At 42.7% G+C, this 14,179-nt stretch overlaps 1 long non-coding RNA gene across 1 annotated transcript; it reads left to right on the forward strand.

Moving 5' to 3' along the window:
- The first annotated feature begins 6,138 nt into the window (after nucleotides 1-6,138).
- Nucleotides 6,139-11,628, forward strand: LOC136289829 (uncharacterized). The gene is made up of 3 exons (XR_010720877.1): nucleotides 6,139-6,224; nucleotides 8,094-8,220; nucleotides 10,855-11,628. It is a non-coding gene; the product is annotated as an uncharacterized lncRNA (long non-coding RNA).
- The last annotated feature ends 2,551 nt before the right edge of the window (nucleotides 11,629-14,179 follow it).

Raw genomic sequence — 14,179 nt, forward strand, 5'->3', positions numbered from 1 at the left:
GCCATTTATGGATTGCACAGCCAGCATGGGGGCCAGGGAGCCCCACTACCAAAACTCAAGCCCATGCCGCTGGGGATGCTGCCAAAAGCAGCAGTCCTTGAGCCCCACCTGACCATCAAGCCTGTGGATGTGAGACAGCACAGCAAAGGAAGGAACTCCCTGTGTCAGAGCAGTGCCTACAGCTTGGGGAACCTGCTAAAGGCTGCTGGGGTGCCCAAGTAAGATAGTTTAAGCTGTATCACTGTCTCTTGCTGGGGGCTCACCATTTGACTGCTCGTTTTGGAAAGGCCTGTGATGGAGTGCCTCCTAAGGGATTCCCATACAAAGCCCTGCTCAGCTCTCAGATAAGCAGCTTGTATCTGAGGGCAGTGTTTATGTCTAATTCCTCTGCCTTAGAGGTTATGGAGGGATTTGAGCAGTTTATTCTCAGAAAAAGCAAGGGAGAGTCTCCCCCCATGGTGATACCTGTGGGAAACCTGAAAGAAGCTGGGTGCTTCCTGTCATGCACCTGGCTGATCTCCAAGTCAGAGAAAGCTACAGGTAAGGAAAATTCATCCTCTGGTTTTGGAAAGGAAAGTCAAGCTCACGGTTAATTAAAGAACAAAGTGTAATTGTTTCTGTTAAGATAGTGTAGATAGGATCCCACACGAGATCTTGTCCTTGCTGTAGAGTGGATTAGGAACAAAACAAACAAGCATGTTGGGAAAAGCAAAGATTGCTCATTATCAGCATTTCCTAGAAGACTGTCAGAGCAGATCATGAGACCCACAGACATGTCAAAAGAAACCAGATGCATAAGTGTTATAAGTCATCTTCTTAGATGCTGGAAAACTCACTGGATGTGTACTTGTTACCTTGCTTTCCCACAGAAACAAAGTTAATTTAAAAACCAAAACTAATAAAACTATCAGGTCCAGTCCTTCTCCCTTCTTATGAGTAGCTTCTGAAGAGGCTGATTGTGAGACCAGTCAGGCTGGACAAAAAGTGTCAGAGACTGTTACCTCCCAACAAGTCAATGAACAAAAGCTGTGTGAGTGGTGAATACTTGAATAGCACAGCTGAAATAAAATCATTCACGAATGAGTTCAGCACTCACAGAGATTAAAGGATCCATAAGGAAGAGACACCTGAGACACCAACCAGAAGACCCTGAGGTGGAACTTATCACCCCAAAAAGCACAAAAAAGACACTGTGCTGTGTTGGTGCTCGCAGCTCACAGTGCCTTACCTCCTGCCAGGACCTTTCAGTCCCCTGCCTCCTGGAGAGCTCTCCTTTGACAACAGCGCCACAGGAAAACTCCAACTGCAGCAGAATGTCTTCCAGGGCTGGAAAAGTCATGAGCAGTGCTGCAGTAGTTTCTCTGCTTGTGGGGTGCACAGAAAACACACAGGGGCTCCTGCACCAAGCAAACCCACAAAACCCCCCACAGAGGCCACAAGCTCTGCATGCAGCATTCTCTCTGCAAAAGAGAGCTTGGAGCTCCTGACAGCTCTGACATGGAAAAGAAGCAATTAGGCAGCAGGGCCTTGCTTCTTGCTGCTGCAGACACGGGAAAAAGAGTTGTCAGCAGGTGTCCACCTGTGCCTGCCTGCTGAAACAAGAGGACAACCTCCACAAAAGCAGGGGATAGAAAGAGGAAGAGGACCAGTAGGAGTCAGCTATCTAGGAGAGCTAAATAAGACCCAGAAGGCCCAGTCAGTAACTACTGAAAAGGAATGAGCATTGCACAGCAGTGAAACTCTGCTCAGCTTCTCTGACAGATGTTTCTGACAGATGTGTTCAGTACCCCATGTCTCATTTCATTTGACTTCCTTCTCATCTGTTAGCCAGGGTTGTTGATTCATGCACAGACAAGCAGATGTGCACCCTTTGGTGTCTGATGGTGGTTTTTATCCATCCCCAGGAGCCTAAGGCTGGAGAGACCTTTGAGAACAGACACCAAAAGAACGAGGCCATACCACAGATGACCTGTGAGCTGCCTTACCCTGAAATGCAACTCAACCTAAATGACGCTGGGCAAGGAAGGTAAAGCTGGCTTCTATAAAAAGCAAATACTGTAGTGAATGTTACAGCAGCAGTGTTATCAGGTGAGAAAACAAGGGCTGCCCAAACACAGTGGAAAACATGAGATTAAGTCTTTCATGTATCAGTTATCCTCTTTGAGTTGACATGGAAGGACAATCTATCTTTCTTCTCTGAACCAATATTGAACTGAGAAACAGAAGGAAAAAAGCATCTTCCTCAAATGGAAGCATCCTTCCATTACAATGCGCACTTGCAGGCCAAGAAAGCCAGCTTATCTTGGGCCTCATCAAGTGCAGTGTGGCAGCAGGGCAAGGGAGGAGATTCTGCCCCTCTACTCTGGCTCTGGTGAGAACCCACCCAGTGTGCTGCATCCAGCTCTGGAGCACCCAAAGTGAGAACAAACATGTACCTGTTGGAGCAAGCCCAGAGGAGGCCAAAGATGATCAGAGGGATGGAGCATTTCTCCTACAAAGACAGGCTGAGAGAGTTGGAGTTGTTCAACTTGGAGAAGAGAAGGCTCTGGGGAGTTTTATCATACTGTTAAGTACTTAAAGGGGGCTACAAGAGAGCTGAAGAGGGACTTTTTACAGGGTCATGTAGTGGTAGGACAAGGGCTAATGACTTTAAATTGAAAGAGGGTACAAATAGATTAGATACTATGAATAAATTACTGTGAGGGTGGTGAGGCAGTGGAACAGGCTGTCTAGAGAAATAGTGGATGCTCCATCCCTGGAGGTGTTCAAGGCCAGGTTGGATGGCACTTTAAACAACCTGGTCTAGTGGAAGGTACCCCTGCCCATGGCAGGGAGGTTAGAATGCAATGAGCTTTAAGGTCCCTTCTAACACGAACTACTACAATTCTATGATCTTCTTTTAAGAATTATGATCTGACAAGGACTAGAACAATTGAATAAACACAGAGCCACACAATGAGCTTTTTAGAGCCTACTTTTCAGAGCAGGATGGCACTTGAAGGCAAACCTCATGCAGTTCTGCAGACCTGACAGTGCAGCTATTTCAATGCAATGTGTGATGTTGTTTATAACCTACAGAGTGGCTGAGTAGTGTGGTATGTGTTGCATTTGAATGCATTACATTGCACTGCTAACTGACTCTTCTTTCTGATGCGTGGTCAGAAAATGATTTGTAAATGTTTACTATCAAAAATGCTGTCATGAGCTATTCTATATGTTAAGTAAGCTGAAGTGGTCACAAATCATCCCTATGATCCAAGCTTTTAAAGTTCAAATCTTTATTTAACCATGTTTCCTAGGAAGATCTTGCTTTCACATTGATAATAAACTTATGCTGAGGCCCTCAATGAGCAGCAATCAGGCTTGAAATCATAAGCAATGTTTCTTTTTGGGTTGGTACGTCCTGTATAGTGAGAAGATTTCAATTTGACACGTGTGTTGTTTCACACTTCAACACTCACTACTTCAGTGTCACTCCTCACCCTGTCTAGTTCCCTGTTCCAACAACCAACCTGGCATCCTGCTTCATATGGCACCATGTCTTAGACCTGTCACCTTTTTCCACACATTGTGATACTTCCCTTCCTTCCTACAATGCTGTTGCACATGCCAGTGTTGTTTGCTTGACTGTATGAATTTGGAGAGACTGTAACTGGTGCTGACATCCGCCAAATTTCAGAAAATTTGTCTATGCTCTTTTAACCCCATTAGGAGGTTTTCGTGATGTGCAAGATGGCAGATCCTCAAAGTTATTAATTCTCTGACACCTACTGTGATATTTGAGCAGCTAAAAACCTACAAGGACCAGAAGCATTATCCTTTTGCACTCTTACAAATCTTTTTCTATGCTTACTCACGATGTGGGCTTCCAGACTGTCCTAGACTCTCACCTTTTATAAATTAATTCCCTGTTGGTTTGCAGAACTAAAGACCTGAGTCAATGAATCAACAGCTTGTTTTTCTTAACCTAAAATTTCAGTTAGAATGAGGAATCTACACAGACCCCTGCCTGAGTATTTTGTAAAGCTTTGAAATATTAAATCAAAAGCCTTTCTAAATTCAGCATTTCCCTCGTCTCCTCTTTTCCCTTTGAGTGGAGCAGGGACATATAACACAGCATAGTCCTGCAGCAGGAAGAGTTTGTGGCTAGCAGCCTGATAAGCCTCCACTAGCCACAAATTAAGGGGTCCAGGGCCTGAAGCAGAGAGAACTATTTTGACTTTTGAACATAGTGCAACTTTGTTTTATCAACAACTATTTGTACAAAGCTCACAACTGAAGCAGCACAGGCATCAACAAAGTAGTTCAATTACTAGTTTGATCCTGAGGCACTGACACAAGCAAAGCAGGAGGTACCAGCCTGAGAGCTTGCCTTCAGGACTGGCCTTTTGCACCATCCAGATGAGACTCACATGGGTGCTCTGTGCATGCCAGGTGAGTTGCCATGCTGGAGGAAGTCCATGCAAAGTTTGCTGCTTTGGAGGGGACTCTGCCAGTGCTCTCCCAAGCTGGTCCTGCACAGCAGGACAAACCCCAGAAATTTCCACAGCCATGGGAGGTGAGGATGTGGTTACAGCCTGCAGCTGCTCAGGGGAAAGCACACTGGAGGCCTCCAAATTGCAGGAGACATGGAAAGAGCTTGGGCTGAGAAACACAGGCTATCATTAGAGTCCTCGCAGTTCTGAAGTGACATCCACATGAGGGCAAGCACACCTGTTAATCCTGGAAACACTGGGGATGCCATTGGGAATGCCACTGAGACAACAGGATCACTGTGGTGCCAAATGTGACAGGGGCTTATTTTTTGCTCATGACAATGTCCTGAGATGTGAGATTCTTCTGGACCAGCACTCTCTGAAGACAGAAAGCTGACATTGTGCAAACTCCTCATGCCTCTCTCCACCCAAAGTCCTTATCAGATGTGCCAGACCTGACTGTTTCTGTGTTACACTTCTCCTTTTGTGGCTTGGTTCATGCAACTGAGTTCTCAGCTACCTCATCCCCTGTTTTATTCAAACCTGGTAGTATCTGCACAGCAGTGACAGTACTTCTAATTTTTCTCCCATATATTTTAATGCTGAGCACAGATTGCCACAAACTACTATCAGTCCTATCCTCCTGTCTTGGGTTGCAATGCAAGATGTAACCAAAAGTATATGTTCTATTACCATCTGTTAAAACTAAGTGGGGCAGTGTTCTTTATCTCTTCCACAACCCATCCTCCCTTCAGGGGGATATCTTCTGTTAATGGGCCATTCAGGCTCACTGCATGACTGAGAAAACTTACATTATCCCACTGTGAGATGCTCCACCCAGTGGGAGGAGCCAAGCATTCCTACATAGATAAAAATCTGAGATTCAGAACACCAGGACAGCCTGTTTCCACTGGATTCCCAGAGAAAGACTGTACCCATCTCATCACCACTGGACCTTCAGAGGAAAACTACACCCTTCTACAGGACCATTGCCTCAACAGAACCACATCTGTCACTCCAGGAGGACTTAACTGGACTGCTACCAACACCCTGATCAACAGGGTGTCAGGTCATATTCTGACTCTGTCAGTGTTTTCTTTTTTGTTTGTTTGCTTTTCTGTACTACTATATTTTTATTTTAATATTCCTAGTAAAAAACTGTTATTCCTATTCCCATATTTTTGCCCGAAAGCCCCTTAATTTCAAAATTATAATAATTTGCAGGGAGGGGGTTTACATTCTCCATCCCAAGGGATGGGATCGTGCCTTCCTTAGCAGACACCTGTCTTTCCAAACCAAGACACCTCCCCTTCCTTTTCCCTGAAAAACCAGTTAATACTGCAACAGAAAAGCATTCCACCTCAGTTTGAAGATCAACTTCTTGTCATAAAGGGAGTAACTGTGGTTGCAAGGCAGCTCCCAAGGCCCCGGTTCAGCAGTTCATCTCTGATCAGCAAAACATTTAAACACATGTTTACCTGCAGGCTGATGATTATATTCCTTAGACTTGCCAGAGCCATGCTTTTCTGTCTCTGGTTTATGCACCCCTAGAGACTCATTAACTACTTTTAAGGGGGCCTGAAAAAGAAGAGCAAACTTCTCACCAAGAGGCTTCTTTGCTACAGAGAAGGTCCAGAAGACTCCTGCTCAGGGAATGAAGAGACTGAGGACCACTTCTTGAGAGCAGGACAGGTCTGACAGGGTCAGGCCAGGAACTTTAACAAAGGGGTGAGATCCCACCACCTCTAGGTATGTGCTCATGGTATCTTGCAAACCAATGTCATCTTGCTCTGTATCCAGTCTGACAGGATGCCATCAGCTCCAGACCGAACATGGAGTAGTGGTGGTGAGCACAGGGCTGAGTCTGAGCTGAGACACTGAGATGAGGGAAAGGCATTAACAAAAGCCTCCAGTTTGGGGCTTGTGTCAGCTGTTTTGGAGCAAAATCAGGGCATACATGTGTCTGCCTGAAAAATATCTTACAGATATTTCCTTTGATTGAAAGCTGTGGAAAGCTTGGTGTTTCTTATCCTCTCCACCATCTGGACAGAAATTACATGAACTGCCCGTTTTTTCTGGGACAAGGCTGTGTCAGATTCTTTTCTCACAAAGCTGATCATGAATAGGCACCTGACTTCAGCCCTGGGGGCACTGTGCCCATTTCTGCTCTTGCTTCATCCCCCCATGCAGCCACAGCAAAATAAAAAAGCCTGCAAGAGGTGAATAACCTGGGCTCATCCAATCTTACAAAGTAAATGTCCCATGTCTGCCCTTTATCGATCCATCTGCAAATGTGCATATGAAAGTAGGCAATTCGTGCTGAGATTTACTAAAAATATATCTAACTCACCTTGTGTTTTAACTGGCCATTCAAATTACTTTCAGAAATCTATTATGTCCATCATCATTTTTATTTTCAGCACAAAGGGGATTTTTTTTTCCCAGCCAGTCAAGTTACTGTCTACTTTTATACAATAAATTGCTATAAATTAAGTTAGCAGCAGTATAAACAGAGGTAATAGATCCATCTCTGTAGTGGCAGCTGACAGCATTATGGAAATGTAGAATGTCTATTTCTGAGTTTATTCTAATGCTGATGAGTTTGCACTGATGTTCGTCTCTCTCATTTCTCATTTTATCACCTCTAATGCAGTGATTTCCCCCCCTGCAAGCTTCTCTTTCCTGAGGCTTGATTTAGTCAAGTAAATCCTGAAGGCTAATTTAAAAATGAGCTGTAGAAAAATGCTTCAAGTTGGCATAGTGGGTACTACTTAGGCTTTTGTTTGAATAACAAAACTTTGTTTCAAAATAATAAAAGTTGCTGCAATTGAATACATTCAGTCCAATAAAAATACAATCCACTTTCCCCTTGAAATATGCTCATAATAAAGCAGAGCATGTATTTTTGTTTTAAATCCATCTCAAAATTCCAACCCCTGCTGAAGGACAGCATGGAGCAAGTGAAATAGAAAGGAGAATGAGAAAGTGAAAATTTGTAGCCCAAAATGTGTATTTGGGTGTGCAAACACATAAAATGGTCTCCTTTTCTTTTCTACTTACCTTTCCACGACTCTGGCTATGTAAAGAAGGCCTCAAAAATGCATGGATTAGCATCAGTTTGGAGGATTCTTTCCACCACCAAATTGTAATAGGTACTTGTGGGAATAAGAATTAAGCCCTTAACCTTGTGAGAGTTTCAAGATGCACCAACCCCTAGTGTCAATTTAAAAAAAGAAATCAGTACTTTCATAAATTATAGAAGAGGTGACCTTGGAAGAATCTCTATCCAGAATTATGTTTGATGACACTCAGTTTTGAAACGTCCATCTGCCTTTTTGCAAAGCACAGCAGCACTATTTTGATTTTGTGAGAATTTGGTGAAGGTGGTCTTAAAATCTGTAACAAGAGCCAAGAGCCATGTCCTTCCCAGTACATTTGAACACAGTTGCCTTGGTCCATTTCCAGATCTAAAACTCCACTGAAAAGAGCTTTTTTGTGAGGAATAAAAGTGTGGGTTGGTTTTTGGTTGGGGAGGGGGATGGGGGGAGGATCTGTCAAAAAAACCAAACCAGAAGAATTACAATAACTTTTCCTTCTTGCCCTTGCCCTGAAATTCAGCTTGTCATTGACGCAGACAGGGAAGAAGCTACTGAACTCACAAAGACCAGATTGTGACCACCAGAGAAAACTTTCTCCTGGTTTTGAAACTGACATCTGAAGGGTTCCTGGAGACTGCCTAAGTTTGGTGAGATTTCTTTGGAAAGCAAGCAAAACAACACTGACACCACCAGCTAGGCTGTGCACCCATTCATCACACTGCTATGGAGCCTCAGAGTCTAATGGTTGTAGCTGGGGATCTGACTGGAATTATTCCTTTTCCCAGGAAGTTCCAGATTTGGAAAACTTGAGGATTGCTCAAGACAAAAATTATTCTTATTCTTTTAATTCTCCAGTGTATTTCTCTCCTCTTAGCACTTTTCTTTTAGCATTTTGTTAAGCAAAGCCAACTGCAACAGTGCAACAACAAACAGTGCCATTTACAAATTCCTGTTATTCAGTTTCATACCTGAGCCATAGAGTCAACTGTTGGAGAAGATGAATCAGGGAAACCTTATAAATATGATTGTTTAGCAAAAGATTCTGAAAATATGAAACCTATAATAGAAATGGAAGCTTACTTTGAGTTGTAGGATACCGAGTCTTAGTTACTATATAACTTGAAAACAATAGCCTAGCCAGCTGAAGGAGAATCCCTTTTGATTGAACAATACCTTTCTGCTAGCTAAGGAACCAAAGGTCAATGTAGCAAAACAGAAGAGTCGAAAGAGCAGTTTTTAGAGTTTAAAATATAACATAGTATGGTAATGTAGTAGTTCTTATAGGCTATATGTAGATTCTATAGGATTTTGTGTCTTATATTGGTTGGTCACTGTAAATTAGAATATTCATCACAAAAGGAGATATAATGCATTGTAAGAAGGACCTTGCTCTCTATTCCTGGCTCTTTCTTCTACCTCTCTATTCCCTGCTCTCTTGCTCTCTTACCTCTTCCCCCTGCTCTCTGACCCCCGCCACCTTGCTCCCTTGCTCCCTTCTCTCTTGACTCGTACCCCCTTGCTCTTCCTCTCGCTCTCTCTGGGACTTCCCTTCAGCCGAGGCTGGTGGCTGAAGGCAAGGCCCTTTTTACCCACGACCCTTGCAATAAAACCACGTATTCTAGAATATCTCAGGTCAGCAGAATTCCTTCTCCCTGCCATCCACGGATGCTCTTACAGTCAACCTCTGTTGTTCCAGGAATATTCCCTGCTCTCAGCCAAAGCTTGCACTACCTTGGAAGCATATAACATATCATAACAACACAGCCATTAGCATGTGCACATACCAATGTCTGCAAGCTAAAAACTGGGGTTATTTCAGAGAAAAACAGGAATCTGAAGAAAAAATAGAGAATCATCCATCAAAACCCAGCCATTAGGAAGGCACCAAATGGAGGGCATAAATCTTTTGCTGAGGAAGATGCAAGAATTTTCTCAGTAGGTATAGCTGCCCTTGCATACCCTGCGAACCTGGGAACTGGCTACGAGGAGCAACCCAAAGCACAAAGCTGTGACCAGGACTTCAGGATAACAGGAGACCAGAAATGGCACTGCTGCCCTCTAGTGATTTTTATAACCATTTGCGCTTAAGGGAAGACGCTGTAAATCTTGGCAGGTAGCACTAGCTTAGCAGTGCAGAATAATGCAGACATAAACTGTGAGCTTACCGGTGGTAAAGAGAGGAATAGGGTAAAAAATGCAGTGCTGGACGTCTTCAGCACATAATGAACATAGTGTTGTGTAGATCCACGTTCAGCCTAAAAGATATTGCTGAGACATGAAGGCTACCAATGCCCAGAGCAGGAACATTTAAGAAATGATGCATTTGACATTTATGTGATCATTTCTCTCCCATGAGCATTTCTTGAAAGGTACTCAGAATTCAAATTTGACTTCTGTTCTGGAATATGGCAGGGCTCTGATTTCCAGAATGGAAGAGTTTTAATTAAAAGTGTATTTTCAACTACAGTAATTACACTAGAATTAATACAGAAATTTCCTCCCTAGTTTAAAATTGTGCTCCTTTACTTCAAGAAACCTGAAAGCAGGGATTTCCACTGCCTCTTTTTGTCATAGCACAAAGCTTCATTTTGCCTGTCATCTCCCTCTCCACTAAGCTCTCCTTTCTCCTTGTTTCACAAAAAGTCCTCAATGATTAGTGGTCACACCTTCTTCTGCACTTTAACTTACATGATGCACATTTTCGATCCCTTCTCATCTTTTCACTGATGTTTCAATCTTTCTTTATATGGGAGTTTTTCCATGCATAGTCTCATCCCAGTGGTCTGACTAAAACACTCTTCTCATCCTTTGGAGTAGATTTAAATTGAACTGAAAACTCCTGCTGAAGACATAGCACCAATTTGCATAATAGCACTGCAATATCCCACACACCATATTTGGTGCATTTTGCTTCTCTTTAACCACTAATTTTGCCCAAGCACAGAACTATTCATTTGTTGAATGTGCTGAAAATATGCAAATGCACTTAATAGAAATGAAAGAATATCTGTTACTTTTCTCCTTGTTAGATTTAGACACTGTCCTCATCCTCCCACCTATCAGATCTTGTAATTTACCAGTGCTGTTTCCAGGACAAATGTGTCTAAAGAGTCCTAAATTTTAGCTCAGTAATAGGATTGCTAAATCCAAATATAGAATGATCCCAATAAATATACAGAGATTTTAGCCCAGCCTCACTCATTTTACTAGAACACTGCTGTGGGGGTGTTTTGAGCTGTGCTAATTTGCAAATTTCTTGGTAATAATCATCTTTTCTTCAGGTTCCTTCAACTGGAAACTAATGCATTTCAAGGAAGAAAATGTGAAGAAAACAGCCACAACTGAAATAGACTCAGTGGGGGGGGTTTTCAGATAAGGATTTTATTTGATCATTTATTGCTTCAGAAAAGGCAAGCAGCTCAACTAAATAAAAAAGAAAACTCCTTGCTTATGAAATCTAGCAGGAAATACAATGCTCTTGAGTGATGTGGTAAACACTTCCATTACCTGAGACATTTAACCGTGAATTGAATCCAGGACTGTAAAACATCCCATTCTTTTTGTGCTCCAAGTGCAGCACCAATACTCAAGAGCCTTCCCTGGTTGGTACTGTTAAGAAAAGAAATTAGTTATGACTGGAATATACACTGATATAATCTCTCTACTTCTCTCTATATAAGTACACTGCTATATCCTGTATAGGAACAAACAACAGGTTTTGTGTTGGGTTGTTTTTTTTTTTACATTCCCCCATTCTGAAATCATGACTGAAACCCACCAAACTCTTCTCTAAGTCTCTTATCAAAATAAATGTGAGGCACACAGACCCATGTGTCTTATTTGGGACCAGCACTTCTTGGGAGTTTATCCCTCTTGTGTACCAGTGGTCAGTACACCGCCCAGGCACATGATAAGGTTTTGAAAATCACTGGGAGGCTGGTCAAAACTGCTTCTCAGATTGTCACAGCTTCAGCATCCCCAGACAATATTGAAAACCCTCAACTTCCATCTGGAGAGCAATTGATGAAAGAAAAGAAGAAATTTCAAAATGTTGCTGCACGGTGCAGTGAGCGACGAGCCGAAGGAGCTTCCACTCTGATTCGTCTTGAAGCACTTTAACGTCTTCTGAAGGTTTCTGATGTGCATTAGAAAGAAAATGTTCTCATTTCAAGTTTATCCCACGTTTGTACTTACACTTCAGACCAATACTGTCTTTACACAAAACTTCTAAGCTCAGCTTTATGACTCTTCTCTCTGCTTGGTGCAAAGCACAGCTATAATTCATTTTATAGAGGCCTTTCATTCCTCCATCTTTTCCAGCATGAGCTCAGCCACAGCCTAGATTGCCGAATTCCCTTCTAGATAGTTCTCTTGTACCAGGTTGTGATGCCACAGGTCATTATTTTTAGGTTCTCCGGTAATCCAGAAAAGTGAGCTTGATTTAATTTTATTTCAGATTGTGGCACAGTGAGAGGTGAGGCTTCTTTAAGCAAGTTCACAAACAAACAATAGTGCAATCACAAAAAACAGTCACTGTATCCCTGACCAGCTATATTTACCCCCACACCAAGGGCTAACTGCTTTTACATATTTGGGGAAAGAGGGATTGATATCTCCATGCAGTACAGTTTTTCTTTCCTTTAAGTGACATAATCTATTTGCAAAATGAGAATAAGTGCAGGTATGACAGCTCTATATAAATACTTCTGAGCAAAAACAGCAGCAAAAGACTAATTATATTAGCTCAAATAAGATGTTGGCACAAGAACAAATGAATGCAAGATAACCATGTATGCATTTCAGCTGGTAACTATGAGATGGTTCCTAACCATCAGACAAAAGAGATTCTGGAACAGTCTCCCAGTGAGCATTGTGGGGGAATGATTACTTTAAAGACAAAGATTGATCAGTTTACAATAAAGGATTGAATGACAGTGGGCCTACAGTAGCAGGGAACGGTACTTGATGACCCAGATCATGTTGTCTTACCCAGTGACCCTGAAAGCATTGAAAATCACCTGTTATGTAAAACACATAAAATGTCCTGCGACACCATCGACTTCTCCCAATACATACCACTCTGCAATTCATAACTTTTTTTTATTCCTCACCTCTCATCACATCAGTACATCTCCTTGCCTTTACTGTGACTCCAGCCTTAGTGAGTCTGGAGCCCTTTCCACATGCTGTTTCTTGCCCATATTTTTGCAGCAGTTCCATAGACCAAGGCACACTACAGTCACAAGCTTGGCATTACCCCAGCTGGTATGTCAAGAATTTTACAGGCAGCACTGCTCTGTTGCCAGCCTCTGCGAACTCCACTGCTGCTTTCTAGCTGTTCAGGTAACGGTGAAATCACCTGCTTTTTCCAAAAGTTCTGATCTCCAGCAGTGGCATCTGTAGCCAGAAGCAGAGGCAATATCCAGTCTTGGCCCACAGAATTAGCAGAGAGCCATCTACATTATTTGGAGAGAAATATTAGTAATTTGGTAATTTCTGCTACCCAATACACAACAGACATCAATGCTCTGGATCTGTCATAAGCAGAAAACTGGAATGAAGCACCCCAGAGTTACAGGTTTTTCTTCCTAAATGTGAAAGATCATGCTACAATGTTTAAAAAGAGAAGAGTAGGTCAGTCTGACCTGTACAGAAGAGGGCTATAATGGAATCAAGGTATGAGAGGAGGAATTTAAATAAAATAACAGATTCAAGGGGGAAAAGGGAAAATGCAAACCAAGAATACAGACAGAGCTGAATGCTCTTTTGTGGGGACCAGGGCTGTGAGCAGACACCAGCAAGGTCTCCAGAGGAACAGGCACGGAGGACAACCTCAGTGCTGAAAGCAATGCAGTAGGCCTTGCATGGCTCCGTGAAACTCAGATCAAACCAATTCTACCTCCCTGGCAGGTGGTGAGAAGGGAGACAGCAAAATCAGTGAAAAGAGGCAAATTCAATGCTGACTGATTGCCTGCATTTAGCCTTCCCTTTTTGTGTATCAGCCCGATATAGTCCTTTCTCATTTGCTTAACCATATCCAGGAACAGGCTCTCCCCGTCCAGACCCCATAAATCCTACTGTAGTTCACCATACTTTTTCCCTACCAGACTGACACTGACCTCCCATCTCACCTTAGCTCTCTCAGTATGAATACAGAGGGTGCAGCACAAGAAGCAGGGGGTGTGTCCCCACTGTGACAGATGCTGTAGCTCCAGGGAACATTCAGGCTGCTGTATTGACATTACAAAGGAATGCACACATCTCTGTGGTTTCATTAATGACTGTACTGAAAGATGAAGAGGCATGAAAATGAATGCATCCTGTAAAAAAAGCAAAGACAGATGGGAAATAATTTAAATAAAGCCCCGACATGGAAACAATGCACATATCAAATCTCTTGACATTTTGATTTTCTAAGGAAGCAAGTCCTTGTATCCAAAGAGGAGTCACCAGCATTGCTTATAAATAAGACTAAGGAAGTTATATGGGTGAGGCAACTGGCAAGCAAGCAAGCAAGGTTCATTACATCTAAAGTCACTGTGACATCATGGTCATTTCCTCCACTTTCCTGCTTACCGGCAGCTTTGTAGCTGGTAACACACAAGT

This window comes from Chamaea fasciata, unplaced genomic scaffold, assembly GCF_029207755.1.
Source record: "Chamaea fasciata isolate MVZ Bird 193981 ecotype frontalis unplaced genomic scaffold, bChaFas1.0.hap1 SCAF_5, whole genome shotgun sequence".
NCBI lineage: Eukaryota > Metazoa > Chordata > Aves > Passeriformes > Sylviidae > Chamaea > Chamaea fasciata.